A 27,613-nucleotide genomic window follows, 5' to 3' on the forward strand; every position below is an offset into this window, starting at 1 on the left:
GCGTCACGAGTGACAATCAGACTACAGGTAACCCCTGGTTACTATCCCTGTGATCTCCCCCAGCAGTAACATGGTTGGGTTTGGAGCTACCCTTAGCAGGAGGAGAAAGTAGAGCTGCGTGACAAGGTCTTTCTTTACCCCGTTGTCTCCTTGGATGTGGGCCTGCTCCTCGGACGCTGCACCAACAAATTTTTATCCAAAGGTTATAGATTTACTAATTAACATGGAATTATTAAAGTGACCCTCTGGTTTCGAAACACAATTCTTGTATATTGCCTGCAGTTCGTTCTGACGTCTCTCTCCGATCCACTGGTTCTGGGTCCCGTTTTCAACCATTCAAGATGGTTGACACAGTCTTCAGGCTACCTAATCTGCATAAAGCACTAGTAGTGTAAAAGGTCATAATTTGTTCGAACGAAAATTAGTGATAATCGTGCAGTATAAATGCAAAAAAATTGTTTACTATTCGTTATCCCTTTCAGTCAGCATAAAAATGATCACTAGATTGCTGGCTTTCCACTTAATGTAAACGCTCCCTACTCAGCGCTTCACATAGAAGGTGAAGCGCTGAGTGAGAAGCCCACGATCGAGCGGTGAAGTCTTCCTGTCTAAATTCTCGAACGAACTTAGTGGTGACATTAGTGTTTGTGCAGTCGTTTAGACAACTCTCGTCCCATCCAAATGGAACATTAGACTACCAATGCACTATATATGACCTCTGATTTGACCATTGCCACTTATATGATCAGCACTGGCCAATAGCAGTGCACGGTGTGCATTAGGTAGTTAGAAAATGGCTGCAAGTCAAAAATGGGTCCCAGAATCAGCGGACTGGAGGAGTGGTGGAGAAGAATAATTGCAATTAAACTAACCCCCTCCCCATCTTGAATCAGGACAGAATTTGTCCTGAAATCAGAGAGTCACTTAAAGTGACTTAAAGTGACTCTCCAGTCCTGGGAAAAAATTTGTCTCAGGGGTTGAGTAATATTACGTGGCCCTCTTCCTTTGCGCCTTTCCTGCTGATGTCACCACCCGATGCACACTGTGTATCAGTAACTCATGCACTCCATGCTCCTTTTGATTTGTCAGCATTGCTCACATGAGCAACGTTGGCCAATCAGAGTAGCATGTAATGCTTTAGACTTCCAATGTACCACCAGAGCTCAGTGTGTGTTGGGTAGTCTAAGAAGTCCAGCAACCATCTTGGAAGATGGAAGTGAGGCCATGGGAACCAGCATATCCAGGAGACAATGGCACAAAGAAAAGGTGCCAGATAATATTACTCCCTCCTCTGATGGCAGGACAAATTTTGTCCCAAGACCTGAGGATCGCTTTAATGGTCTATAGCAGCTAGGCATAGACTCAAATGTGTCAAAAGGAATTCATAATCTCCAATAGACTATTGTTGTATAGCTCACAGGAAAACTGCAACATGTGAATGCTGACTTAGTGGAAAGAAGAACAGAAGAAGGAGCTTCTGTACAATCTTCTACAACACAGGACTCTCTGTACTAACAGCTGTTGGAGCTATTACCTCTAGGAGAGTCTACCAGACGTCCGTATACTGAAGATATGATGAGAAGTTAGCAGAAGTACTTGCCACGGGTATAGTATAAATAAAAAAAATCTTCCTGTATTTTACGGTTAACTAAGTTTACACGTCAAAATATTTACGAGAAGGCTTTCCAGACTCTGATGACTTAAAGGAGATGTCCCGAGGCAGCAAGTGGGTCTATACACTTCTGTATGGCCATAATAATGCACTTTGTAATGTACATTGTGCATTAATTATGAGCCATACAGAAGTTATCAAAAGTTTTATACTTACCTGCTCCGTTGCTGGCGTCCTCGTCTCCATGGAGCCGACTAATTTTTGGCCTCCGATGGCCAAATTAGCCGCGCTTGCGCAGTCCGGGTCTTCTGCAGTCTTCTATGGGGCTCCGTGTAGCTCCGTGTAGCTCCGCCCCGTCACGTGCCGATTCCAGCCAATCAGGAGGCTGGAATCGGCAGTGGACCGCACAGAAGAGCTGCGGTCCACGGAGGAAGAGGCCATCTTCAGCGGTGAGTAGAGAAGTCACCGGAGCGCGGGGATTAAGGTAAGCGCTCCGGTGAGCTTTCTTTACCTCCCTGCATCGGGGTTGTCTCGCGCCGAACGGGGGGGGGGGTTGAAAAAAAAAAAAACCCGTTTCGGCGCGGGACAACCCCTTTAAATAAATGTTTTGCCTTGGAACGACTTGAAGTAAAAGCGTTCTGAGATTACAGGCCATATAAAGAGTTCAGCATTTGTCTATGTTAATGGCCCCATTAAAACAGAAGTTCTCTGCATTTTGGACACTTTAACTTGAACGTGGAAGTTTTCCTAAATTATTTGGCAAGATCATTTTTCCAAGTACATAGCATTGCAATAAATTCACAAGGAATGGGAACAAAATTGCACTTTCAGTACAGTGTCTGAAGTCATTAAACTTTCAAGGCCACTGATGAAGGTGTGGCTGATGTTTGTGAGGATTATGAACACCAGGTTAGTTCCAACGCCTCGTCCAATCCTTCTATATAGTAAACTGGCACAACGCTTCACTTCTCAGCTGGGTTCTCCATTAGGCTCGGGTACCTGGATACGATTTCCTTCTGTGTTTCATAAATGAAAAATGAGATCTACACATGTCCATTTATGACTGCCTTCAAAGAGTCAAGTCAGCACCCTCTGTACCTGCGGGGCCTGGATATTTGGAGGATGTCTAATTAATATACCCCATGTTAGGATGTAAGGTTTCCGTCAGGCAGAGGCGATGATAACTTCCTATTAAAACTTTTACGGTTGAGTTACACAGACAGCTGAGTCATTGCTTCAGTCCAAGAAAACATTGTCTAGGAAGGATGTATCATGGAGGGCATGCGGGATGTAATGCTGTCATATATTTGTAAGGAAGAACTGGACATTATTCCTGAAAGATCATTTTCCAACTGGAAAAAAACTTGGTTGAGGATTAAATACTTAAAGGGGTTGTTTAGGAATTTTAGTATTGATGACCTACTTTCAGGATAGGTCAACAATAGTTAGTCAGCAGGGGTCCATTGCTCAGGATCCCTTTCGTTCAACTGATCGCAAGGCTAAGCATTTTTCCAGTTGGAAAGTGATCTTTCTGCGTCCAGTTTCTTACTGCAAATATGCAGCATCCCATAGAGAGACCCCAAACACCTGACATACGTAGGGAGCTGGGAGGGTAAAGTGATGGCTTGTCATGGCGGCACTTACCAAACTCATTTTCCAAGAGGTATACACGCAGCCAAGGCCAGAGTATCACTGCAGGCCACCAAAGACACCCCTGGGATAGGGAATGCCAATAAACAGGAGAATGGGGATTGTAGTTGTCACAGGTGACACCACCGTTCCAACACACAGGAATGATCGTCAACGGAGAATAAATGCAGACAAAGACAGTCTTTGAGTACTATGGGTCCCTAGGAATGGTTAGGGCCTGGCATAAACTTTTACTTGTAAACTTGAAACAGTTGATACAAGGCAATTCAATCAGAGACTTTACAGTACAGGCAATGGATTTTAAAATGTAGTAAGAATTATTCCCCGACTTGAAGACCAGTGGGTGTGACAATTACCAGGTGTACCTCTATGCGGTGGTCGTAGCTCTGGACGGCCACGTAGGAAAATTAGACAATCTGAGAGTACCTCTGCTCTGGCCTTGAGAAGAAGTAGTTACTTACAATGCATTGCTCTCTCTTACTCTTGGGGGTTCACTCCACTCACATCCAGAACACAATCAGCACAGGAAATCTCTCCTCTGCTTCCATCTTCACCACAAGGAGGCTGAAGGTGCCTCCATGTGGCTCTGTGCTTTAGATTCTCTCAACTTTAGAAAATGGAACTCCTTTCCCGCTCTCAATCACTCCTATTTATAGCTTCTCTCATACCACATGACATGAAAAACTTGATACATTCACATGCAGACTTGGATTTATTAAAGTTAATCTCTCAAGCGCTGCAGCTGTGCAACACACACACTGGAAATGACAAGACAGATTTTGCACAGTGCATCCATATAAGACAAACTTGTATGACATTTATGGAGGGGACTAAGATGATGTACTGGGCCACTACAAATATATGACAGTATTACAGCCGGCATGCTGTCCATGACACATCCTTCCTAGACAATGTGTTCTTCAACTGAAGCAATGACTTAGCTGTCTTTATAACTCAACCGTTAGGGTCTTAATGGGACGTAATCATCGCCCTTGCCTCGTCATCAATAGTAAAACTCCTGAACAACCCCTCTAAAGTGAAGATTTGATTTGGAGCTATGTATTACCATTTATGACCCAGCCAACTTTGACTTTACAAAAGGGCCTGTCTCGTCCTCTGACAAGTGGAACCGGCTGCATACCTTTTCACAGATGAGTCTTTACTGATTCCGCCGCTGTTTTTACATTTCTTCTAGCTCCACTTGCCCATTCGTCTACAATGATTTCCATTAATCTTGGTGTCTAACAATAGTCAATCATCAAATGGCTCACGTGATGTTTGATTGACATTGGACATGAAGACAGAGAGCACCCACTTGACAATCGACTAGTATCAGCTCTTAAAGTAATGGGAGTCATTGCAAGTGACCAAATCACTAAAATCAAAAGAATATGTTAGTAGCATAGGAAGCAGCAAGGACCTGACAGTAAAGATATGCAGTCCATTATGTACCTGACAGGCCCTCTTTCAAGGGCATGTCCCATGACAACCCCTTTTTTACTTTCAGATATATCACTTTGGCAGGTTATAATAAGAGTAAGATAAGTGTTGTCTGACCTTTGGGACCTCCAACATTACTGAGAATGATGGGCCCTTAGTCTCCGTTCTCATCTGGAGACCAGGATGAGCTTGTGCTATACCTCTCAATAGACTTGAATAGTGGCATTGGAAATATCAGAACATGCTCATTTGGCTGTATCTGGCCAAATGAGCATATTCAGCAGAGTTTATCTCTTGGGCAGTGACACTCTAAATAAAAAATGAATTCAGCTTGACTCAATGGGTGTCTATTTGGAGAAGAGAAATCAGACTCAAACATCACAGGAAGAATTTTTGAACCCCACGTCAGTCATTACTAGCATTCTGTCCATGTGTTCAGCTGAGCAAAGGCAAGGTGAGGTGATTGGTTGATGTTTGATTATATGTGTTTACTATGTCAATAAGTCAAACAAATATTATGTTATAGCAGGGTGGTCTGAGAGTGGTCTTGGCCAAAGGTCAAGGGCTTAAGGCCCATTTACACCCACAGATAATCTTTAATTTAAAGATCAGCGATCGTTTTACATACAGTACTCATAGGCACTAATTGCTATTAGTACTTTATCAGCTTCATTTGTATGCAAATGAGCTTCTGGGAGCTGTTACAGAACTCAGCAAGGCTTCTGAGCTCTGGAATTAGCTCTATTGTTCAGCCAGGGGCTGCTAAAGAGAAAACAATGTAATCTCTAGCTCCCCAAGGAGAATTCAGCACCATGGATAGCAGACACAGCGTGTGGTCCTGCTTATCAGCTGTTCTGTGGAATGATGATTTTCAAGCAGAACTGAAAACAATCGTTTGGCAGAAAACTGAAAGATGGGCACATTTAGACACAACAATTATCGCTCAAAAGATGGCTTTTGAGCGAATTTTGAGTGATAATCGTTGTATCTAAATGGGCCTTTACACTGTGCCTATAATAGCATGGGTAGATTGCGAACTCTATGGGCCTTATGAAAAAAATCTAACAGCCTCATGTTGTAGGTGGAGTCCAAATTACCCAGAACGGGGCAATACAAGTATTAATTGATGCTGATTCTGACCTTTGAGATGTCATCTGTTTGTTGCTTGTTTCTCGGGCCTGAATGAGTGCAGTGCACAAATGCACCAGTTCTTTATTGCTTCAAAAAGAAAGAAGAGGGGCAAGCACCACCTCCCCGCTACACAGCCTTCTGTAATAAATCGTCCCCCAAGGCAATAATTCTGCAGCTGCTCCTTAAAGGGGTTGTCTCGCGCCGAAACGTTTTTGTTTTTTTTCCATAGGCCCCCCGTTTGGCGCAGGACAACCCCAATGGATGTGTTAAAAAAAAACAACATATTACTTACCCGAATCCCCGCTCTGCGACGTCTTCCTTCTTCCTACTTCTTCCTTCACCAAGATGGCCGCCGGGATCTTCACCCACGATGCACCGCGGGTCCTTTCCCATGGTGCACCGTGGGCACTGTGCGGTCCATTGCTGATTCCAGCCTCCTGATTGGCTGGAATCGGCACATGTGACGGGGCGGAGCTACGATGATCTGCTCTCCGGCACGAGCGGCCCCATTCACCAGGAAGAAGACCGCACAGTGCAAGCGCGTCTAAAAACGCAAGAAGAAAGCAAAATTAGACGGATCCATGGCGACGGGGACGCTAGCAACGGAGCAGGTAAGTGAATAACTTCTGTATGGCTCATAATTAATGCACGATGTACATTACAACCCCTTTAAGCCATCGGGAGTAGTGGGGTCTATACATGGGTGTACGTATAGGAGGTGCGATTATATCTGGGCCCAGGAGCCCTAGGGGGTCCATAAAGTCTCTCTTCCCCATATAGCGAACCAATACTATCAATTAAGCTTTATAGTTGGGGGCCCAGTTCCAGATTTAGCACTGGGGCCCAGCAGCTTCAAGTTACGCTTCTGGGTCTGTAGCAAATGCTTCATCTTGCATCAACCCTAATTCAGCTACATTGAGCCCACTGGAAAGCAATTGGTCCGGCCATCTGCCCAAGTGCTGACGCCAGCCCTGCTTGACCAAACTAGCCCATGACCTGACTAGCCTCTCAGGCCTATGGCCACCTCTGCACACCAGTGTCCCGACTATAACAGTGCCTATCGCAGAACCACATTGCTACTGTAACAGTGCAGCTAATATACCAGCAACAGTGCCAATAACACAAATTTTGGTTGCTTGGACTTTATCTATCAGGCTGTTTTCCTCTGCTGGTTTATAAGCCTCGAGCACTGCCCGAATTGGTTCATATAAACAGGAAATATGGGGTTTGGTGCAGTTCACATCTGCATTAGACGTTCTGTCATGGGAGAAGAAAATTGGAAAATGGAAGCGACGATGGATCTTTCAAGGTATAGAAACTAATGTCCAACGAACCCTACGGACCTATAGTGGGTAATCTGTTGGGTTCTGTCATGGTGTCTATAATTTTGCTGGACAAAAAACAGTGTTGCTTTAATGTGATGGAACCTCAACATAGGCGTGAACACAGATGTGTACACTTACAGAGATCAGTTCCAGATATCAGACATGCATCCCAGTCATTGTTACAAGGCTTGTATAAGGAGTCTAACATTGACTTGCAGGAATGCTGCCTTCCAGTAGGTGGCGCTGCAGAGGTATTGTTCCATCTCCTTTATTTGAATAATATTATCAGGACATTAGCTTGAGCTACACATTTAGGGTGGCTCCACACTCAGCGTATCTGCTACAGGCAATCAGAAGCAGAAAACCCACAGCCAATATGCTGGAAATTCATAGATTTCACTAAATGGTGCAGATTTGGTTGCTATTTTCATTGCGAATCTGCTGCAGATTTTAACCCTTGTATTAGAAATCCGGAACATAAAACCGCAGTATAAATAGGCATGATGTGGAATTAGAATCTGCAACGTTTTTCTAAAATGCTACGGATTCGTTGCGCAAAATTTCTACTCCATGTGCGGATTTTTAGAATTCTTCTTTACATGGCTTGTACAGTAAAAGGTGCTGAATTTTTGCAGCAAAAGCATTCATTTGTGCTTGGGTGGGGGCAGAAAGACAGAATCCTGCACAAGGGGCTTTTTTTATCCTAAAAGCCGCCTTCCCACAGTAATACAAAATTGCCACAGCACTTACAGTACGAGCCACGTGGATGTGATGTCAAAAAGCGTTGTCCACATGGAGATGAAAATTTTGTAAATCCACAGCATGTCTATAAATTCTGCAGGTTTTCACTTTGGATTTCAACCTTTGAAATGCAAAAACGCAAACCTGCAGCAAGTCTGCAACAAAATCTGGAGCAAAATCCACAGCTTAGCTCCACCCCCTCCCATTGGAATCAGCCGGAATGGAGGAGAGAGAGAGGGAGGGAGGGAGTTTAGCAGTTACGCTGCTAAACTCCCTCCCACCTTCCTTCTCCGGCCGCTGTCATTGGCTCCCATAGGAGCCCATGCAGCGGCCGACGTATTCCGGCCCAAACGATAGTTCCAGGACTATCTTTTGGGCCCAACATAAAAATGTCTGGCGCTGTATTGGCTGGCCGGCTGCTTTTACATCGCGAGAATACGGCCATGTAATCTGATGCATTGGAATCCAATGCCTCAGATCACAGCGTATATCGGCCGACCGTGGAAATGGCAAACTGATATATGCTCGTGGGAAACAGCCCTAAGGCTGTTTTCACACAGCCGAGACAATCTAACACAAATATGAACAACATTCTTTTTAATGGGGTCATACACATAAGCTAATACAACAAATTGCAGTACGTCCTATCTTTGGGTGTGCCCTTGTATCGCACCGCCCATTGTCCTCAGTAGTGCTGGGGCAGCATTGCACCATGTGCGAGGTCTTACCATTGAAAACAATAGAAAACCATCCACAATCATGGTTTTGACATAAAAACACCTCACATCCGCAGGGAAATTCACGGCCCGATATCGCACTCTTCTGTGTGAAGTTAGCCTAAAGAATCCCCTGCCACAGCTGTGAGGATCGCAGTGTTCTCCCATTGCTTTCAATGGGGCCACTGCTGCTGCCGGCGGCCCCATTGAAAGCAATGGGCTGCAGGCAACCACTACAGTGATTTTCGGGGAAGGGCTTTAAATATAAGCCGTTCCCTGAAAATCATCCCTAGCATGTGTAAAAAATTAAAAAAAATACTGTATATACTCACCTCTCCCCTGCTATCGGGGGTCGGCGCATCTTGCAGCTTGGCTCCCTGTCACTGCACTAAAGCTCTTTCCCCGCCTCCTGAAAGGGCTGTGTCTGATTGGCTGATCACTTAGCCAATCACAGGAAGCGCTCAGCCATTCATCAAATACATTGTAAGCAATGGGAGAACATCGTGATCCTCACAGCTGTGGCAGGGGATTCTTTACTGCCCGCGGGCAGGCCCCTAATCACTGAACACTGTGACAGTGCTATCAAAGTGTTCAGTGATGAGGGGACTCCCCGCTGGGAATATTTACGTGCAGCACAGACCTTCCCAGTATGCGGCTGTCCTATCTTTTGCAGGTGCGCAAATTTGCACGCCTGCAAAAGACGGACATGTGAACACACCATTGGGAACCAATGGCTCTAATAGACGCACTGTTTAGTGTGCATGTAGGTGCCTGCAAAACAACGCTCATGTAAACGAGGCCTAAGGGTGGCTTCTGAGTTAGGGCGGCTTCGGAACGTATATGCGCATGAACAATGTTTAAAGAGCCAGGTAAGCAGCTTCTTTTGCACGTTTCTGCGCGTGTTACAGTATTTTTTGCGCACGCAGGTACAGTTCACACAAGACACTCCCTTTCTGTGTAATTATTGGGCTATTACAGTCTTATGAGGTCCAGAGGTGTTCTTTCCTGCGTTTTGTTCAGTGTTTCACGCATCCATTCACGCCAAAATTCCTTTATCTGAACGTTTCCATTGGAAACCATTGGTTTTAATAGTCTCCTTTTTCTGCACGTGTAACTTAGCTGCGCAAATTCCCTTGTGTGAATGAGCCCCTAGGCATGAATGTACGTGTATTTGTGGAACAAACATTCCTTTTTTGCACACACATCGGCATATCAGTTATTTTTTTGCAGATGCAAAACGTGCATTTGCGCAAGTGAAAATAAAACAACAGACGCTCCCCGCCATTGAAATAGCTAATTAGTCTAATGAGTTCAAGATGTCTTCTTTTCCTGTGCAATCATGCTGTGTATGATGCATCTCCTTGTGCATTTGCGCATCCCCATTGACACCTGGGGAGTTTTGGTACAAAAATCCGCAGGAAATTAGAGTATGCTGCACTTTTTTTGTGTAACTGAAATGCACAGGAGATTTTTTCATCCATATGCATTTCTGTACGGCCTCCATATTTGGTCCATGTGTCCGTTTTTCACATTTGCAAAAAAGAACTCAAACGGGCTCACTGTTTTTTTTAATGCATTTCTCGAAAGCAAAAAAAAGATGGCAGACAGACAGATGGCATCTGGGTACTGTCCGTTTTTTTCTATCCCCATAGATTTGAATGGGCGAGCCTCAACTGGAAAAGAACTGCTTTACAATAGTGTAAGCAATAAGTTATTTTACGCAGTCTGTGTTGGCGTGAAAGAACTGGGGCATGTTTTGCCAGACTGGGTAATATGGGTCCATATGCTGTCAGTGTCTAGTCCTTTTATTCGGACTCCACCTGGAGTGCGCTGGAGGCCGTAAGAAACAGTTCTGGAAAATCTTTCCTAAAGAAACACATTTGCCACATCACACATTAAAACAAATTTTAGAAGGCAACGGGAAAAATCTGCACACCTAGTGAACGCTCCAATTTCAATAAGGCAAAGCGTATTCTAAATGCAGAAATCCCTACTTCCATCCGGACACGGCACACTGGTAAAACAAGGCAAACACCTGATGTGAACTTGGTCTAGTACTAAAATCAATGTGAGAGCAGCGGACTGAATATATCCTCCATAGGACTCAGTATATAGTATATTCGTTACTGCAGCGTCGCTTACAACACGAGCGTGAACTAAACCTCCAGATCATTTCTGCTTGCAAGCCAGATGGTAAATCCTTCATAGAAGCAGGTCCAAATTAAACAATTGTTCGGACCAGGGGGACTTATTCTTCCAATGGTGACTGCTTACATGATGACCCTAGCTGGGAAGTTGTGGTTACACGATGCTGCGCACAACCAGCGTTCGCCGCATTATACAGTAATGGAAAGATTTTTGTTCCTGTAGGCGGATTCAGGTGGAGAAATGCCAAAGCTTGTCCCATCCCTCCGCAATACACCCCTATCCACTCGCTCGGAGTGAAACACAGACTCTGAAAGTAACTTGGGGATATCGGTAGGTCTTACAAGGATCGTCTCAAGCCAAGAAATACATATATGAGGAATCTGACACAGTTGTGTGCAGCATGTAAACTATGCGCTAATGTAGAAGTGTTTCCAACTGTAACCTCAGCCTGGAGGAGCTGTTCTTGACTAAATCTATATGCAGTACATCTGCTTGATGTCAAATTGTGTCTCATTTAAAGGGAGGCCAATTGTACAAATGTTTCACTTTAAGCATAAGGCCAGCATTGACTAAATGCTGTTATGTCACTAATGCGATCAGGTTACATCCTAGTGCAATATTGTGGCTAAACATTCCAAAAATCCCCAATGATATCACGCAATACTGCAACGCAATGACATATTTTTTAAACCTTCGAAAAGAAGGTTCTTCTCCCCAGGGCTCACTCAGCGGGCGTATGGGGGCTGCATATTACACACATATTTACTACGTATTTTAACCCCCCATAGCCTATAAGGTGCATAATATGTACTCAAAGAAGGCATGCTGTTTTTTTTTACACACGTGAAAAAAACGCATGTCTGAATGGCCTAAAGTAAATCAATGGGCGAGAAAAACATGTGCGTAATCGCAGCTCCATACACCTGTGCACGTGAACCCTTAATTGCATCACATGGTATCGCATAAAATCGCAATGCACTTATCACATTTGATTTTGGGGTCTTATCTCAGTCTGATAATTTGGAACCCCAGATTTAATTGTAAACGATTAAGTGTAAGGCCGTCTTCACACTGGCCATAAATGTTGAAGATAATCCACAGTATTTGTAGGGGGGTAGTGCTGTCCCCCCTACACAGTGCAGAGAAAGGTCCTGGAACATACTAGGCACTGCAGAGGAAGGTTTCTCCCACCAGCAAGGTCCTGAAAACTTACTAGGGACTGTGAGAGAACTCAGCAGGCAGAGGGGCTGATGGTGCCTGCAAGAGAAGGGGCAGCATAGAGACACTGTGTGTCAGGTGCTTCTGGATTGGAGCCAGCCACTCCCCTGAGTGCAGGGAGTCCATTGTACAGCAAAGGTGCTGCTTCTTGAGCTGCTGCTGGACCCTGGAAGCACTGCTAGAAGTGATAGTCTGAAGGAGGTCATGCTGCAGACCCAGAGGGCTACCATCTACAATAGGGTGCAGTACAGCAGCTGGAGCTGCTAGAGAGACCATTACAAAAACTGCTAGAGGAAGCAGCGCCCTGCGACAGAGCAAGTTGGCGCCATCCAACAGTTCTTTAGATCCAGAGTTACCAGCGAATTTGAGGGTTCCCTCAGCAACATATCGTAAGTGAGGCTGGCCTCCAAAAAAAGCCAAATGTGTTCACACATATAGTGACTGTTAGCGACTATACAGGCCTGTTAGTCACATAACACTGATCTGTGAGATACTCGTAAGTTCATGGCTCAAGTATGCAGTCGACTCACGTGTACTGAGTCTTTATTGGAAACTAGTCTAAGACTTTTGGGATTACTGCCTTAAAAATTTAAAACAAATCTGCTAGTTACAGCTAATTCTTTGGTTATACCCAGACTGTGTGTAGTAATCCACGATTAGTAGTTTACCGGTTGCTGTTGGAGTACTTCCAGTTCTATCGCTAGAGTGCATTGCTTATACCATAGCTTGTTATTCTGCAACTGCAAGGGGGTGTAGCCTAGAACGTGATGTGGCGATGTGAGCAGTGGAGACATCCAAGGAGAACTCCCATCTATCATGCTAGCTATGTTTCTACCTCTGCTGTGCCAAGTGTCTTCTTGGTCTTTGGGCCACTGGTTGTGCTGGATCATTGTTCCTGCTATGGGGGAGTAGAGGAGTGGAGAAGTGGAGGAGTGGTAATAGCTGAGGCTGGTTGCTGTGAAGTCTGTCTGATGTTCAATTTAGGTTGCGATGACGATCAGCGAAGCCTCTGGTGCATGTGTGCTTCAAGATGGCGCACAGGCACAGGCATCTGCGAAATGCTAAAGCAAATACTCTGCACTGTGAGGCTGCATGTCGTACACTGGGAGCAACATTGAGTATTGAGTGGGGTGAACGTGCGTAATGCATGGAATGTTCTGATTGCTTTGCCAAGACATCTCACAAAGCGGCAAACAGGTTAGCAGAGTTTGCTCATTCAACCCTTCCTGCAATCCTGATAAGAAATGCTCATGAGTTGACCACAACTATTCTTACGTCCTCTAGTAGAACTTTTATTATGTTATCTCACTCCTTAATTGAGAAGGGTAAGCATGGCCCTGTTTTATATACTTCACCTGCTTTACCTGCTTCTGCCAATACTATTATGCAGGCCATTTCAGCACAAGCTAGTGGTGTGGATATGCAAAACAATTGTATTTCAAGGGTTAAATTCCACAACAGAAATCCGCAGCATAAATAGACATTTTTTTAAAAATCCTCTCCACATGGCTTGCACTGCAAATGTTATGGAAATTATGCAGCATTTTCGGCCCACGTGAATGTGGCCTAAGGCATTATTCACATAGCCGTATTTTAATGGGTCCATGTGCTGTACGTATTCATTAAGCAAAAAATACATACAGCACACGGACCCATTAAGGGCGGCTTCAGATGAGCATATGTGCAATTGCACACGCTTCAGCGTAAACGTATTTGCGCAGTGAAGGAGTTTGATTTGCGCGTGTATTGGCGCATAGTACTGAACTTGCAGTCACATGCGCACGCAAAATGCACCCGTCCTGATTTTAAAAGTTTTTTTTAGCTTAATAAGGTCCATATGTGTTTTTTCATGGACTTGCGCATATTGCACATTTGCACACCTCCCATAGACTTCTATGGGGCCCTTGGTGCACCAATACGCAGGAAAATACAGCAGGTCCTATTTTTTTGCGTGAGCGAGAAATGCACATGCAAAAAAAGGAAATGGGAATGAATCCATTGAAATTAGACGGTTCTACTTTCTATGTATTTACAGACCAAAATTGTCCATCAAAGGCTTTGGTGGCGCAAAGAAACCAAAATGCAGCGAATGCGGCTGTTACATGAATGTGCGCTGTGTTTTTTTTACACATGTTGCCAGAAGACAGTGAAAACAGAAAAATTGACATCAATTGGTCCGTCTTGCTTTTTTTTGTGTGTAAGGACTTATTTACATGACCATATTTACGTAGGTATTTTACCGCGAAAGAAAAAAAATCGCCCAAAAAGCAGCGGCCCCTGTGAATGGCTGAAAATACGTGAATTACGATCGGGACTCGATCGCAGCAATTCTTCACCCATGCAATTATAAGGCGCGAATGAGCAAACATCTAAACGCATAAGGCTAACTTCCCACAGGCGAGTGTGATATTGGGTTGTGAATCACGGCCCGATATCGCACTCGCCAACATGTGAATTCCCCGCGGCGGCAGTGGAGGATCGTGGAGTTTCTCCCATTGTTTTCAATGGCAGACCTTGTATTGCGTACATCTAGCACGTGGTGCGCTGCTGTCGCCGGCCCCATTTAAAACAATGGTCGGTGCGATGCAAAAGCACGCTGAAAAATAGAACATGCTGCTATTTGTTTCCCGTTTCACATCACGGTAGGAAAACATCGCTCATGTGTATGACGCCATTCTAAAGAATGTGGTTCACATTTATGCAAGATTTGTGTGTTTTGTAATGCACAAATCTCGCGCGCTTTTCTCGCTCGTGTGAAGGCAGCTTTAGGACTCCTTTCAGATGAGCGTCTTTTAGCACCTTTTTGCGGTTATTCTTTTTTTCTTTATTTTGAGTGCGTGTTCTCGTGGGCGTAAAAAAAAAGGACCTGCTCTATCTCTTGCGTATTTGTGCAGCAGAGAGGCCTATAGAGCTCTATGGGAGGTGTGTAAATACGCACATATGTAACATGCAGGTATTCGTAAAATGCAGTGCCTACCCACACAGTGGCATCTCGTTTCGCTAAATAGCTATTTAAAACAGAGTAGGGGTATTCCCCTGCCCATGTGAACGCACAGTATTTGCGCAGGCATGCGTGTAAAAAACACTTGTTCTCTGCACAAAAATGTTGAGCAGAAGCGAGCGTATTTTGAAATATGCCGGTCTGAAGCCGCCCTAAAAGACGTATGATACACGGATGGCACACATATGTAAAAAGAATACACATACGCAACAAAAATGCGAGCAACACATATAGACACATGCAATGAAATTGTTCCGTTTTTCTCGGACTGAAAATGCATATGCCCATGTGAATAAGCCCCAATATTCAAAGACGAAATAGGACATTTTGCACCAATAACGCCATTTATACAGGACCCTTCTTGCCATTTTATATGTTTTTGCTGCAACCTGCATGGACCGATATAACTAGTATTGAGTGATATAACGCTGCATCGCATCTGGGAATACAGATGTAGCAGAGCTGAATTTACATTTTTATTCTTATACAGCAGGTTTAACTGCTATATGCAAAACCACTATAATGAATATGTAGTAGACTGTGCATATGACAAACTCAACTCTGCTGTATCTGTAATGGTCTGGGACAATATAAAACTTCTCTTCCATTAACTTTCTGGCACATCTTTTCTTCAGCCTGTAGTTCTTGTGATCCTGCAAGTCCCAGACATGAGGGTAGGCAGACAAGTCCTACAAGTCCGAGATATGAGGGTAGGCAGGGAGCTGTTGTGGAACTAGTAACAACTGCAGCCCCCCTGTATTATCTACAGTATATCCAGCTCCTGCTCCGTATTCTATATAACACACAATAGTTGTGCAATAAATCAGTTCTGGTACCATCTGCACAGTTTATTGCACCCATTGATCAAACTGCAGAGATTTGTCCAATGACACAATCCAAGTTATGGCTCCAAGGACAAACTGCGCAAATCTTACGAGGCGCACAGTGTAGAACTCAGCTACGCGTTCCATAATCCGCACGTGCGGCGCGCAGCGATCCACGGATCTTACCTGCGGTGCGGAAGAAGGAAGCTCAGCTCACCCCGCGGCTGCTCACACACACAGCCGTCCACATCCAGGACCACAAGAAGGAAGATTGCCGCTCTGGAGAACATACATCAGGCATGGAAAGACCCGCCCTCCTCTCCACCAGGGCAGGAACCGGGCACACAGCGCGCAGGGCATGCCAAGGCTGAGGGGAGATACATGGGGGCGGCTCAGTGAGGACGGGAGCAGAGATGTGGAAAGTCAAAGCAAACATCTGGAGGAGAAGGAACAGATGATCGCTACATTGTCTCCACCTTCTCACTATCTGCTGGAGAGGGAGAAGGAAGAGTTACATTGTAACTTGTGTTGTTGTAGGTTTAGTTACAATATTATTAGTATTGTGGCTGTTTGTGGCATGAAGAGGAGGGAGGAAGAAGAGTTCTAATTGCGGAATCTGCGATTTCCATCCGCGCAGAGCATCCGTTGCAAAATGCAGGCATTGAAAGGCATGTAATGTCAATTTTTCCTTCACATTCGCGCATCCGAATTATGTATTCTGCGAGCACACAGCCTCCATTGAAGTCAGCGTAGGCCTCCGACTCGCAGTCCATACACAATTAACATTGCGTATGGCATGCAGGTACCCGCATCATCGCTAATCAACCGCACGGAAAATACAAACAAAGAGACAAAAAACTGTACTGCACATGACCGCCAGCAAGCCATGGGGGCCTCTGCTGTGTAATATGCAGAAAGATAGAGCAGGTCCTAGTTTTTCATGCATGCACAAAACGCACGCATTAAGGCTTCTTTCACACAGGCAACAGCGATATTGTCGCAAGAAAATTGCAGCGATATCGCAACTGTGTTCTGTGTGAGTTTGCAGCATTTTCTCACGGCAATATAGCAATTTTGTGGAACTACAGTTGCGCGACTTTGTAGCATTCTTTTGCCAGGATTTTTCCTACCCCAAAAATAAGCCCTAGCTGCTTTAAAAAAAACAAACAATGGGTGCTGTCCGCTCCACCGCACTTCTCCTCCTACAGTTTCACGGCACTTGATTGTAGTCTTCAGCCACTGCCTGGTCAGGGGGCTCTTATTAGTTCTCAAGCGTCGCAGTTTAGCCAATCACTGCAGCACTTGATGAACCAAGCACAACCATCACATTGAATAGCACCATAGGAGTCTATGGGGGTGCGCACGAAATTGCACACTGAAATGCACAATTTTGCGGTGTTAATCGATAACACCGGGGACTACCTAGGCTGCCCAGCCGGTTCGATCATGGTGCGAGTGCTATCTACGGTATGCATACGCTCATCTACAGGAGCCCTAAACCTTGTATTTAAATGGTTAAAAGATGCAGCATAAATCGATCTTGCTGCAGTTTTAGAATCTGCAGTGTTGAAATTTTCTGCTGCTAGTGAAAGACATTTTTGAAATCTCTCCGTGGCTTGTACCGAAAATGCTGCAGAAATTCCAACACAAATTCCGCTATGGATATTCTGCAGCATTTACCAGATGTGTGAAGGTAGCCTAAAACTGTCACATAAGCTACATTCTTGGTTCTCTGAAACATGTTGCCAGTGTTCTGCCATTTTGTACAGTTAACCCATAATGGTCTAAATAGTGGTTTACAACCTTGTGGATTTGTGACATTATCCTTAACCGCTTAACGTTATATGACGTAAGTTTACGTCCTGGGTGGCGGGTACTTGCTGCACAAGGATGTAAACTTACGTCCTATGCAAATCACGGCTCAGAAGATGAGCCCATGCAATCTGCAGCGGGAGCCTGCTGTGACTGACAGCCAACCTCTCACTGCAACAGCGGGGATCGGTGAGAACACTGACCTCCCGCTGTAAACTGCGTACATGCCACAAACACGTTGTTGTAGAGGGCTGATGGGTTGCCATGGCAACCATATGCTATTGCCTAGCGTCTGGATCTCCCATGGTAAATGATCGCAAGCAATAGTGATAATGCATTGCAGTATAGGCATACTGCAATGTATTATCATAGAGATCATATAATGACAGGTTCAAGTCCCCGGCAGGGACATAAAAAGCATGTTAAAAAAACCTCTTTTTTGTCCACTTTCCGCTCTTTTTAAAATAAAAAACACATGTTTGATATTGGTGTGTCTGTGATAAGTCTGCAAAGCTGCTGTATCTAAGCAGATCCTGTGGAATACGTTTGCTGAACAGATGTTTTCAAGCCGATCATGTGTGATACGTCAGCTCAGCAGATGAGCAGCTGTATCTAAGCAGATCCTGTGTGATACGTCTGCTCAGCTGACGTATCACACAGGATTTGCTTAGATACGTCTGCTCAGCAGATGTATCACACAGGATCAGCTTAGATACATCAGTTTAGCAGACAGTATCACACATGATAGCTTCCCCAGTAGTAATAGTGACCCCCAATAGTTGCCCCAGTAGTAATAGTGACCCCCAATAGTTGCCCCAGTAGTAATAGTGACCCCCAATTGTTGCCCAGGTAGTAATAGTGACACCAAATATTGATTTGATTTAGATTTCTCTTTTGTTGATTCACTTTGAATTTCGTTGATAAAAACTAAATGCTATTTGTAAAGATGCAATGAGTAACCGGGGGCGGTAAGCAAATTGTGCAAGTGCGATAAAGCCAAGAATTGGGATAATTGACATCTGTGACGTCTAGGTTTTCAGTAGCAGAGACATTGCCCCTATGGCGGAAGGGGGAGGGGCGGTGCGGGGCGAGGAAGTAGATCTAAGCAAGAGTTAGCAGCATCAGTGATGGCCAATAGCCAGTACATGTTCTCCAGGTGACTCGTTGAGGCCCGCTTCGAGACAAGTTCTATTATACAACGTTTTACATTGTATTATACAACATTTAACTATTGTGTACTGTTCAATGGAGTAAAAACCCTATTTCACATTCTTTAAGTAAAGTTATATTGTAAAAAAGTATGTTCTGCCCCTGTCTCCATCTTGTCACTGTTGTGCCATACATCTACCATCCACCTGCTTCACCACTAAAATCAATGAATTATCCTTGTAACACACGGCCCCCCAGTGCGAGAGACGTATTATGTAGCCACTCTCTGCTCTAGCTAATAGGTGAGGGCCATGAAGGTAGGACTCCCATTAACTCAGAATTGCCTAATAGCCTTTATGGAAGCAAGGTCTGCAAAAGGACAACCCATTTAAAGGGACAGTCTACCACTGAAATATTGAGCCAGGAAAGGATGTTAGAAGATATCATCGCAAAAGAATGACAGTTTCAGCACATCACTAAACACGGCCTTATCATGGCTTATCATCTGCTAATAATTTCACCTCAGATGTTCTACAGAAGGTCACATACATCTGCAATGATTTCACTTGCAACAGCACGATCTAGTGGTAGATACTACAAATGCAATTGTGCTGGTGTTACATAACACAAAGGTATTAATATTTGTAAGCTAAGAAAAATATTTTCCAGTTTCTGTATTTGCACTTGTTGATTTGTCAAGTATGATCATGTGATGTTCTACCACCTTCCTACTTTATAGGAAAACATCCATCTGAACAAAGTTTAAATTCACATTGCTTTGGAAGAGAAGACTTACAAAAAAATCATCAGGAAGTCACATTCACTGGTGCATTGCAATGTGGTGTTCTTTATTATAATGCCGACTCAGCAGTTGTGGAATAAAGCCAGTAAGTGACTCATAAGGGCTTCACACACAATTTTGATTGTGGTTTTGACCCTCAAAAATGCATGTAAAAAAGCCAGTGATTTTTTTTAAAGCTGGTACATGCAACTACGTTATGGTCTGTGAGGATTATCCGTTCAGTCGCATCCGACCCTTGGTCAATCTATGGATCAATGTTCTCCATGCATTCCTGTCTTTCACCGCTTCTTTCAGTTCGGAAATTGACATGTTGGTGGTGCCCTTGATTGTATCTAGCCATCTTGTTCTTTGTCGTCCTGATCTTCTCTTTCCACTGACTTTGCCAAGCATCAGTACTGTTTCCAGTGAGTTAGCGCACATCACATGTCCAAAAAACGAGCCGCTGTTTGTGATTTTGCCCTCAGGTGATATTTTCAGGTTGGACGCGATCTAACGCTACCTGGTTCATTGTCATGGCAGTCCAAGGTATCCGTAGCATTCTCCTACAGCACCATCAATTCTCCTTCTGTCTGTTTTCCTGAACATCCATCTTTCACAACCATACGCCGTTATGGGAAAGACGATTGCATTGACCAGTCTGGTTTTTGTTGCAATGCTAAGATTCTTGGTTTTTCAGATCTTTTCCATTCCTTGCATTGCATTCCTACCAAGTGTAATCCATCTCTTGATCTCAGGTCCAGATTGCCAGTTAAAATTGATTTTGGATCCAAGGAAGATGAAATCTTGGACCGACTCGACTTCTTCGTTGTTAATCTTTATGTTCACTGTACTGTTGCCCACCGCGGCCATGACTTTCGTTTTCTTGCTGTTGAAGTACAGTCCCATGCATTTGCTTTCCTTTTGCACTCGTTTGATAAGGTATTCCAGGTCCCTTTCACTTTCCTCAAGCAGGGTGCTGTCATCTGCATACCGAAGGTTGTTGACATTTTTGCCACCAATTTTGACTCCGATTTCTGATTTGTCCAGATTACATTGCCTCCTGATCGTTTCTGCGTACAGATTGAAAAGGACTGGTGATAGAATGCTGCCTTGCCGTATGCCTTTCTCGATTCCGAACCAATCAGTGTTTCCATAAGCAGTCCTGACTGTTGCTTCTTGGTGGTCTAATACCCTTTATATTCTTTTTACCATCGGAGTAATATACTTTTTAGGAATGGAAGCAATAACTTGTCATAACAACACCGCATTTCTATACTATATTGCAATTGCTGTGATGCAGCACAATATTAACAAAGATATACATCTGCAAAGGCAAAAGAATTTTCATATTTGACTGTAGTGTTGGACTGGCCTACCAGGCTCTGAACAGTGCTACAGTGCTGATTTTGTTGCATCCTTTGGAGCCCCATTCGCTTGCCTAAACCCCTCCTTCTGTCTGGAAGACTATAATGTTGCAGAGCACAACTTCACGCACTGCTACTGTGTTTTTCCTGTAGTGTTTTTGGCAATAGGTTTGGAGCCACAGGTGTAGCAACTGTGCATGTCCAGAGAGTAGTCAGGGGAGAGCCAGAGGTCAGTATCAGGTGGTCTCAGGTTGCAGTACAAAGGAGGATGTGGGTATCATGGTCAGGAGGAAAGCCAGAGGTCGGTATTAGGTGGTCTCAGGTTGGAAGTACAAAGGAGGAGGTGGGTATCGTGGTCAGGAGGAAAGCCAGAGGTCGGTATCAGGTAGTCTCAGGTTGGCAGTACAAAGGAGAGGCGGGTATCGTGGTCTAGAGGAAAGACAGAGGTCAGTATGAGGTGGTTTTCAGGTTGATGGTACAAAGGAGAATGCGGGTATCGTGGTCAGGAGGAAAACTAGAGGTCAGTATCTGGTGGTCTCAGTTAGTTTGTGGAGGAGCAGGCAGAAGAGGAGCTTGACTAAGGCTGCATTCCCACGAACGTATATCGGCTCGGTTTTCACGCCGAGCCGATATACGTCGTCTGCAGGGGGGGGGGGGGATGGAAGAGCCAGGAGCAGGAACTGAGCTCCCACCCCCTCTCTGCCTCCTCTCCACCCCTCTGCACTATTTGCAATGAAAGGAGGCGGGGCGGGACTAAGTTCCGTGAATTACCCCTGCCCCCGTTCCACCTCTCCCCATTGCAAATAGTGCAGAGGGGCGGAGAGGAGGCAGAGAGGAGGCGGTAGCTCAGTTCCTACTCCTTGCTCTTCCATCCTCCCCCCCTGCAGATGAGGACGACGTATATCGGCTCGGCGTGAAAACCAAGCCGATATACGTTTGTGGGAATGCAGCCTAAGACTGTGAAACACAATAATCACACACTGGTGCAGTGGCAAGGTTGGGCTTTTATGGTGAGCCTAATTAGAAGCATGGAGGGGCCAGGACCAGGAGGCAGGAACTAGATAACTGGGACCATGGAACAAGGCTAAGTTCAGCACTGGAGTTTGTCCAGCAAGGACACCATCTGTAGCACAGGAGGTCCCAGGTTCGAGTCCTGACATTTCCACTTCAGCCGATAGTGATGCTTTCCTGTCTGTCATCTACTGAAGTACCAGCTGTGAACTAGCTTGAGACAGGCTTACTATTAGGGCACTAACAGGGTGCTCAGTTGCAAAGGCGACAGCTGCTAATACTATAGTGTGAGAGGTAGTTATAGCTACACACTGTACTTAGAGAATGAGCTGTTTCATATACTAAAGCCCTGATGCTGCAGGCTATTGTTCTTTGTGCCTGAATACATAAGATAGCCACATCCTCTCTCACAGCAATAATTTGCTTGAAGGTTTTGACAAGAAGGAGGCAACGTGTTCTGGGTTTAAAGACGCAAGCTGGACATTAAAGGGTAAAATAAGACTTGACCTTTAGCAGTCACCTTTCCTGAGTACTAACAGAATCTCCCAGTGTTTGCAGTTGTGTCCAAAAGTTTTGAGACTGACACAAATTTTGGTTTTCACAAAGTTTTCCACTTCAGTTTTTATAGTGGCAATTTGCATTAACTCTAGATTGTTATTAAGAGTGATTAGATGATTGCAATAAATTGAAAAGTCTTTCCTTGCCATGAAAATGAACTTAATCACAAAATCCCCATTTTCACTTAATTTTAACATTGCCACAAAATGACTTGCTTTCAGTGATCTTCTCATTAGCACAAGAGAAAATGTTAATCAAGACAAGGTAGTTGATATTCTGTCATGCTGATTGAGTTATAAGAGCAGACTGGTTGCTTTAAAAGGGGGATGGTGCTTGAAATCATTGTCTTCTTCTGTTAACCATAGTTACCTCCAAGGAAACACGTGTGGTCATTATTGCACCAAAAGGCCTTTGCAGGCAAGAATATTGCCACTTGTAAGATTGCCCTAAATCAATGTCTTATCGGATCATCAAGAACCTCAAGGAGAGAGAGAGGTTCAATTGCAGTATTGGAGGCTTCAGGGCGCCTAAGAAAGTCAAACAAGTGCCAAGTCCATCTGTTAGGGTGGCTTTAGATGAGCGTGTATTTCGTGCATGCATTCCCTATGGTGTGTGCACATGTCCATGCTTTACAGGCGTGTGCCTGCAAAGATAGCACATGCGTGCACTATAGGGAATGCACGCATTGTTTTCAATGAAGCCAAAAGAATAGTCTGCCGGCACCCCTGAATTGTTTTTCAGGGAAGGGCTTTACATATAAGCCCTTCCCTGAAAAACAAATATTTTAGTGTAAAAAAAAAACAAACGTACCCTCCGCCGCTGCCATGTCCCCGCGGGGATAAAGAACACATCTGCCGCATGCGGCAGATGTTTCCTTCATCCTCGCTAGTAAAAAGAATTCCCTGCTGCTACATCTGCCACATCTGTGACAGAAGCAGCAGAGGAATTCTTCAATTCTCTACTTCAGCTGTCACACATCACAGCTGCGGTAGAGGATTCTGCTGCTGGCACACTGTCAATTGCTTTCAGGGAAGGGCTTTAAATATAAGCCCTTCCCTGAAAATCCTGTAAAAATGCTGTAAAAAAACAAACAAAAAAAAAAGATACTCACCTCCCTTCAGCTGCCGGGGCTCAGCCATGTCTTCACCTGCTGTCCCCCGCTCTGTGGTGCTGGTCTATCAGCATGCGGGGATTTGAAAACAATGCATGGACCTGCATTCACGTGTGTTTTTGCATGTACATGGGTGCACACTTATGTATGCACCTATGCACGCAAAAAAACACGCTTGTGTGAAGCCACCCTTAAAGACTATTTAACTACAGGATCAGTTAAACCAATGCAGAGCTTGCATGGCAGCAGGTAGGCGTCAGAATGCAGTGAGGTGAAGGCTTTTGGAGGTTGGCCTAGTGTCAAGAAGGGCAGCAAAGTTGTCACTTCTATCCAAGAAACAAGGACAGACTGACATTCTGCAGGAAGTACCGGGATCGGACTGCAGAGGACTGGGGTAAAGTCAGACTGTTTGGAACATCTAAAAGAATGCTCAGAGAAGAAAATACGAGCGCTACCATAAGTCCCTGTGTCATGCCAATAGTAAGGCATGCTAAAACCATTCATGTGTGGGGTTGCTTTTCATCCAAGGGAGTGGGATGCAATTTTGCCAGTCATGAATAAAGAATGGTATCTAAATATCCTCCATATACACAATGCCAGGGCAAATTGCAGAAGATTGTTTTTTAAATAAAGGTCCCAACTCTATAACTATTGAGTATTTGTCTAAGGCCTTATTCACACTAACGTTTTATCGTGGCTATTTTGCGACTATAAAACGTCGGCCACAAATCGCGCCATCTGAAGCACTGGATTCCAATGCATTCATTCGGATGGGCGATTTTCCAACGTGTAAAAGTTAGCACATATGCTGCCGATTCTGGCCAGCCGCCTTTACATGTGACCGGAAAAGTTGGGTCTTGCCCTATCTTTTGGCCATGATCAGTCAGCAGCTCCAATATAAGCCTGTGGGAGCTGCCGACAAAGGGGCGGGGACGGAGTTTAGCAGCGGCTCACGCTGCTAAACAATGTCAGCTGTCTCTATTTAGTCTGTTGAAGGATTTCTTCTCGTCCGACGGAATTCCAGGCTGCGGCACATATATTCTGCATCCAAGAACGCGAGATTTTGCCACGACTTGGTCGCAGTTTCCCTTTACACATGCGATGTGACCGGACGAAAATAGCAACGCCCGTGTGAAAAACTTGATGTTTTTGTAAATAAAAGTTTTAAAACTTATGAAATGCTTATAATTGTACTGCAGTAACCATAGAAACATATGACTAAAAGATCTAAAAGCACTGAAACAGGAGACATGAAAAACAAAATTTGTGTCAGTCTCAAAACCTTTTGCCACAACTGTAGATCCCCCCAGGTCTTACGGTAAAGCTGAACAGTATAACAAGCAGACAGTGCAAGAAATATACAGTAGATATAAAGCGCGTAGCAACATAGTGAAAACACGAATGCAATAGAAAGTATGTGTATATATATATATATTGCACTGTTGATGGTTTTGCTGTCCTAATGTGCAATATAATCACAGGCTGTTGGCTGAGAAATGTAATTGTACACTGCAATAAAGATGATGATGGTATACTGCAACTTTATGATACTGAGTGAGCAACCAGGCTGAGTATGTGATAACTTGTGTGGACGCACTAAAATTGTACCGCACAGCCCTGTGGCATTGTGTGCAGCAGACAAACCATAATGTTTAGGTAGGCTGCAAGCAAAACAAAAAAACAGGTGTAGTGTGTAGTGACCCAGTACATCATTCTGGTCCCCTCCATAAATGTCATACATGTTTTGTCCTATGTAGATGCACTGTGCAAAACCTGTCTTGTCATTCCAGTATGTATGTTGCACAGCTGTGGCGCTTGAGAGGTTAACTTTCATAAAACCATTGCCTGCATGTAAATGTATCAGTCTGTCATGTCATGTGGTGTAAGTGAAGGTATAAATAGGAGTTTTTGAGAGCGGGAAAAGGGTCTTCTATCTTGTCTGCTACCTGGGTGCCACCAAACACAGAGCCACATGGAAGCACCTTTAGCTTCCTTGTAGTGAAGATGGAAGAGAAGGAGAGATTTCCCATAGTGACTGCATTTTGGATGTGAGTGGAGTGAGCCCCAATCATAAGAGAGAGCCTTTGTAAGTAATTCTGTAAGACAAGACCAGTGCAGAGGTACTAATTTAAGTTTACAAGCTTTCCTACGCAGCCGTCCAGATCTAGGATCACAGCGTAGAATTACGGTACTAAGTTACACCCACACGTCTCCAAGTGTGGAGCGCCAATACTAAAAGTCAATTAATTGTTGCCAGAGTGTCTGTGGAGTGACCCCTTCCTCCTCTGGAGTGCTCCCTGTCCAGGTGCGGTACCTGACAGATAACGTGGACTGCAGAACCGGTCATCCTGTGTATCGTCCCTGATCTCTGACCTCCCTTCCTATCTGCATTGTGAAGACTGTACCTGAATTACCATGTAATAATTGTTTTATTATAAGCTCTTTCAAGTAAAGTTAATTCCAGGCCCTAACCATTTCTATGGACCCGAGGTACTAGAAATCTGTGTCTGCGGTTATTCTCCGCCATGTAGTATACCGGTTTGTAGGAACGGTGGCGTCACCAGTGACAACTACTACCCCCATCATCCTCTTTATTGGCATTCCCTAACCTAGGGGTATCTTTGGTGGCCTGCAGATATACTCTGGCCTTGGCTGCGTGTCATCCCTATGGGAAAGAAGCCTGGTAAGTGCCACCGTTATAAGCCATCACTTAAACCTCCCAGCTTCCCACGTTTGTCAAGTGTCTGGGGTACCCCTCTGGTGTGCTGCATACTGCGCATGTCAGTGTGCGTAAGTACACGGTCACGCACAGTACAATTTTGCTGCCATACGCGGTAGTAAGGAGGGTCACAGCTGGCTCCACAACTGTAAAAACACTGTAAAATGCTGCGGTACCTCTGCAGCGTTTTACACTCACAGTCATGTGAGCCTGGCGTTAAGGTGCATTTACATGCAAAGAGGATCACTGAAAAGATAGCTTTTGAGCGATCATTTTGCAAAACTACTACTTAGTACCAATTAGTAGCCTGTGAGCCACCGAGAGCTGTATTCAGAGAACAGACCATCCGCTGTTCTCTGAATAAATTTCCTTTGTTCTGCGACGGGGCTAACAGCTGAGACAATGTAATCACCTGTAATCAGTGCTCCCCGGGCAGAACACAGCGTGCGGTCCTGCTTATCAGCTGTTCTGCCGAACGATGGATTTCATGCTGAACTAAAATTCATCGTTCGGCAGAAAAGTTAGAGATGGGCACATTTACACCCAACGATCATCGCTCAAAAGATGACTTCTAAGCGAATTGTTGTGTCTAAATGGGCCTTTAGACCTAAACCACTCAATCCAATGATTATTCACAAGAATATTGTGCTGTGTAAAAGGGCCTTTATAGTTATTCCACCCTAATAGCAAGACTACCCCCTTATCTGATTTCTAATTAAAAACATATCATCTCTCCAGTGTCAAGAACGCCTCAATTTCTCCAAGCATCTGAATTATTTAAGTTTTTGTTAGTAGCAATTTTCTCTAAAATCTGTATAACCGTTGCCATAAAGACTTCAGTACGTGACAGATCGCTTACTGGAGGCATATTGGTACTTTGAATTCATAAGCACTTGAGAGGTCGTTAACCTCTATGCCTTTCATTAGCTTCCATCAATTCAACTAATGTACATAAGTGTGCTAACTCATCCAAGGGAATCCCTCATTGTTGGCATCCCCTTAAATCTTCTTATCCTTAAAACATGTGCCACCTCAGTTTATGAATCGGTAGACTTTTGTCCACGTCTATAAATCAATGGTGTTCAAGGGACAGAAAGGAGAAACCTTCCTAATGAAGACATCAGCAGAGATAAGAGATTCACTATCTGCATCTCATCACTTATGGCGTCCTCAGACATTGGTTTTTGTTACTATATTTCAATTTTCTGTTTCTGTGAAAGTAGATGAAGAGGAGGACGCTGCCTCTGGGGCTGTTGAGGGGTGATTATACGATCTTCTGAAATGCCTTCTACCTCTGCCTTT

At 44.4% G+C, this 27,613-nt stretch overlaps 1 protein-coding gene across 1 annotated transcript in view; it reads right to left on the reverse strand.

The window, feature by feature from the left end:
• Positions 1 to 16,228, reverse strand: part of LOC136591287 (matrilin-2-like) — a 101,434-nt gene extending 85,206 nt beyond the window's left edge. The window contains exon 1 of the mRNA XM_066588506.1: positions 15,993 to 16,228. The gene's annotated coding sequence lies outside the window, so the exon portion shown is untranslated. The remainder of the gene's footprint in view (positions 1 to 15,992) is intronic.
• Between the last annotated feature and the right edge of the window lie 11,385 nt (positions 16,229 to 27,613).

Source organism: Eleutherodactylus coqui, unplaced genomic scaffold, assembly GCF_035609145.1.
Source record: "Eleutherodactylus coqui strain aEleCoq1 unplaced genomic scaffold, aEleCoq1.hap1 HAP1_SCAFFOLD_28, whole genome shotgun sequence".
In the NCBI taxonomy this organism is placed as follows: domain Eukaryota; kingdom Metazoa; phylum Chordata; class Amphibia; order Anura; family Eleutherodactylidae; genus Eleutherodactylus; species Eleutherodactylus coqui.